Raw genomic sequence first — 4,010 nt, 5'->3', positions numbered from 1 at the left:
CCACCGACTCGTTGACAGAAGACACCATCACATTTAGGGGCGTCACTGGCACTTTGAGGGAGGCATCATCACATTGAGGGGCGCCACCGATACTGAAAGGGGCGGCATCATCTTCTTGAGGGGCGGCATCATCTGCTTGAGGGGCAGCTCCATCACAATGAGGGGCTATGTGGATACCTAGAGGGGCGGCACCATTATATTGGTGGGTTCCTCTGACACTTCGAAGAGCGTCACTGACACCATCAGGGGCGGCACTAACACTTTAAGGGGCGGCAGCATCATTTTGAGGGGCGCCACCGACTCGTTGGCGGGCAGCACCATCACATTCAGGGGCGCCAACGGCACTTTGAGGGCGGCACCATCACATTGAGGGGCGCCACCGATACCGAAAGGGGCGGCATCATCTTCTTGTGGGGCGGTATCATCACATTGAGGGGCTCCATAGATGCTTAGAAGGGCGGCACCATTACATTGAGTGGGGCTACTAACAGGTTTAGGGGCGGCACTGTCACATTGAGTTGCGGGATCATCACTTTCTATAGACGGCTGCTTCACTTTAAGAGGCGGCATTATCATTTCGGAGGGCAGCAGCCTCACTATGAATGAAGGCAACTAGCCTGCATGTGCGTGCTGCATCCTAGAGGGGGCGGCAACTGGGTCGGCAAACGGCTGTCACTGGGTCGGCATTCTCCGTGACTGGGTCGGCAATTGCCGACCCAGTTAACATGTTAAAATACGCCCTGTCATGATTTTAATGACCAGACGCGTCCAATAATATACCTTTTGGTTAGGACTGGTCAGCTTAGGGTGTTGACTGTTGACCTCAGGTCAAGGTCAGGTCACAGCCTCTCAGGTCACGATTTTGGCCAAAGCAGGTAAAATCGCATAGCATTTGATTCGGCAGGTCATCCTGAGTCCACTGGTGACTGTTCGGACTTGCTAGCTCAATTTGATCGGGAGATATTGCCAAAAATCCCCGATGACCTTAGGGACGTCATATATGACGTCGCTATAGTCAACGTAACAAAATTCGAGCATCGGACCTCGCAAAAAGTGCATAAAATCACGATTCCACGTGATAGTCCTAGATCATTTCCGGTGACCCCCCCCCCCCAAATAACAGCTTTCCCATTGATTGATAATGGTGAGGTGATGATCGTCTGATCGTCCTGATATCGGGTAGCACTAACTAAGCGGAAATTCAAGATGTTGTGAGGGCTTGGGAGGCTACTATTTTCCGTAATTTTCATCTCCTGTGAAAGAGCCTTTGGCACTGGGAAGTGCGACCGTTGTGCTGCGACATTTTAGGACCGTGTAGAGACTCACTTTTAACTTCAAAGGTCAGTGACCTGACTTGACCTGAAAATGCCGTTGGCGTCACAAGATCTGTCGGGAATTAAAAGTCAAGTGTGCGACCATTCAGCTCACTATTGCCGGCACGTTCCGAGCAATCGCAAAAAGTGACCGTTTGATACCAATGTGCTATTTGGATAAATCGACATAAGTATAGGTACATATGCAGCGCTGACGCAGATGAATCAGGCGACAGTTTTGACACGGCCTGGGGCGGCGTGAACCTGGCCACTGAAGGAATCAGGTATTTGTACGAAGCTGGTTTAACCCGGCAGTTGCTGGGGTATTTCGCCACCCACCGTTTGCTGGGGGGGGGGGGGGGGCGTTAAACGCCCCCAGCCGATAACTCGAGAACCAATAGGCGCAGCGAAACGCACGAGGCGGCAAACGAAAGACCGCGACGAGACGCTTCAGATGAGTACTTTAAAGTTGAATTTTGAGGTCACAGGTCGGGTCAAGGTCAGGTCAAACACCTGAAATCGGGCTTTCAGTAGCATAGACTTCAGGACTTTGCAATGGGCCCCTCTCGTCACAAACTCTGTCAAAACCGTGCACAATCCATCATATAAAGCCTACAAGAGTGTCAGCTCCATGTAGGGGTCAGTCAAGCATAGGTCAGGGTCAAGGTCAGGTCAACCGGGTAGGCACATATCCCCGAAAATCAAAACTGATATTCGCAGCCTGTGACACATGTTATATGGGTAATTTGGGGCGTAGAACACGATGGTGACATTCATTTTATCATATGTGTACGTGTTTGGCTCAAAAAGTTCAATTTAAGAAATGCATGTATCATGGTCGTGAAGTGGTCACGAGAAATTGCCAAGATTCAGTTCAAGATTTTGGAAAATTCAGAACGATAATCAATAATCGAAGATAGCCATTTGATTGTTCATGGTATTGGCAGTCTAATGGCGTTTACGGCATGTCTGTATGTCTATTCTGTGATTTTATATGATTTTTTTAACATAAGCCGTTTTTGGTCGAAAACTCAGAAATCATGACGTCACTAAAACCTCGATATTTCAAAAATTTTCCGACCGATTTTTTTGAAACTTTGGCACAATAAACTTCAATCAATTCCCTACAGGTACCCAAAATTTGGCGCGCCTGCGGCGCGCCGTTTTTATGCTATGGCCCGGCGAAAAAAGTGGGGGCGTTTAACGCCCCCCCCCCAGCAACTCGCGGGTTAAAAAAAACTAATTAAGCACTTGACGCTTTAGGTGCCATGCGGCTCAAGTTGTCCATGGGAAGGGGTTCACTTAATTATGTAGCTAACGCTTTGAACATCGTACCTTTCAGGCACGTAGCCAGGATTTTTCTCAGGGAGGGGCCACAGGTCGCGGCCTAGTGTCGCACGCCTTCCAAAAAGGAAAACTCCTCGGATTTGGCCCACTATTTTTGGGGATGTGGTGCAGCTGTTTTAACACGCGCAGTGGAAGGGTTGCGAGTACTACGCCCAGTGGAAGGGGGGGGGGGCGGATGTCGCCCCCCCATAAGATCTCGGCTCCCACTGGACCTAGAAAAACGAAATTTGGAGGGTAGGTGGGGGCCATGGGGAACTCTGTTGTGTGTGAATTTCATGACCCTAGGTCAATATCTTCAAGGTCAAATGAGGTCAAATGTGGTCAAATCTACCATATTAGCGACTTTTTTGCGTTTACACGCCGATAACTCAAAAAGTTACCGGCCGATTTTTTAAAATCTTTCACTATACGAAAGAACAAACATTTGTGAGTATTTATAGAGAATTTCTAGATAATCCAACAATAAATATGGCAGTTAGAAGCCTGCTAAGGGTAAGATGTCGCCGGCTGAAGCGGCATCGGCCGACGCGGGAAACGCGGCAATCACAATTTTGTGTTTACACACTCATAACTCAAGTTGTTACCGGCCGATTTTCAAAATTCTTTGATCATATGATTGCCTGTACATTTCTCAGTCTTCTCACCGAATTTGACGCAAATCTAATATAATCAGCGGTAAGGAGCGCGATGTAAAGACGGAACCGTCCCGCCCCGGCACAGTCTACAATTCAGGCGGCGCGTAACGGCTAGCGCCGGCCGCCGCGCCGCGGCGCCGCCGCGGCGGCAGGATGTTTGACTTTACACCGCTATTACTAGAAAAGTTGTGAACCGATTTTCTTACTTCTTGCACGAGAAGATCCGCAATTCAATTCTGGACAGGTAGCCGAAATTTCACATTGATATTATGCTTGCGGCGCGAGTTATTGGCGAAAAACAGGAGGGGTGGGCGAAATCCGCCCCCCCCCTTCCACTGCGCGTGTTAAGTTATTTTATTTTTCAATTTTATTTCATTTTATTTTATTTTTTGCCCTCGGGAGGGGGGTCATGGCCCCCGTGCCCCCCCCCCTTTGGCTACGTCCCTGGAAGCTTTTGCAATTTGTTTACGTTTTATCTATTTTTAGTCATGCTGCAAAACGTTCGCTTCTTATTCATGTTATTTGTTTTATTAGCTAATTCAGGAGTGTGAAAAACATCTTCATTTCCTGTTGGCCGTCGATCAGGCACACTAATTTAGATTCCTTCCTTCCCGCCATCCGTTTTAATCGTCGTACGCATCTCCTAGAAACAAAGCAGAAAATTTCGGAGCATGCCTGAGGAGCTCGCGCAATGAGCAGCACGTGCCGCGATGCG

The sequence above is a fragment of the Amphibalanus amphitrite genome, unplaced genomic scaffold (assembly GCF_019059575.1).
Source record: "Amphibalanus amphitrite isolate SeventyFive unplaced genomic scaffold, NRLGWU_Aamphi_draft 000375F_arrow, whole genome shotgun sequence".
Taxonomy (NCBI): Eukaryota; Metazoa; Arthropoda; class Thecostraca; order Balanomorpha; family Balanidae; genus Amphibalanus; species Amphibalanus amphitrite.
The sequence above is the reverse complement of the archived record's forward strand: the minus strand, read 5'-3'. Positions refer to the sequence as shown.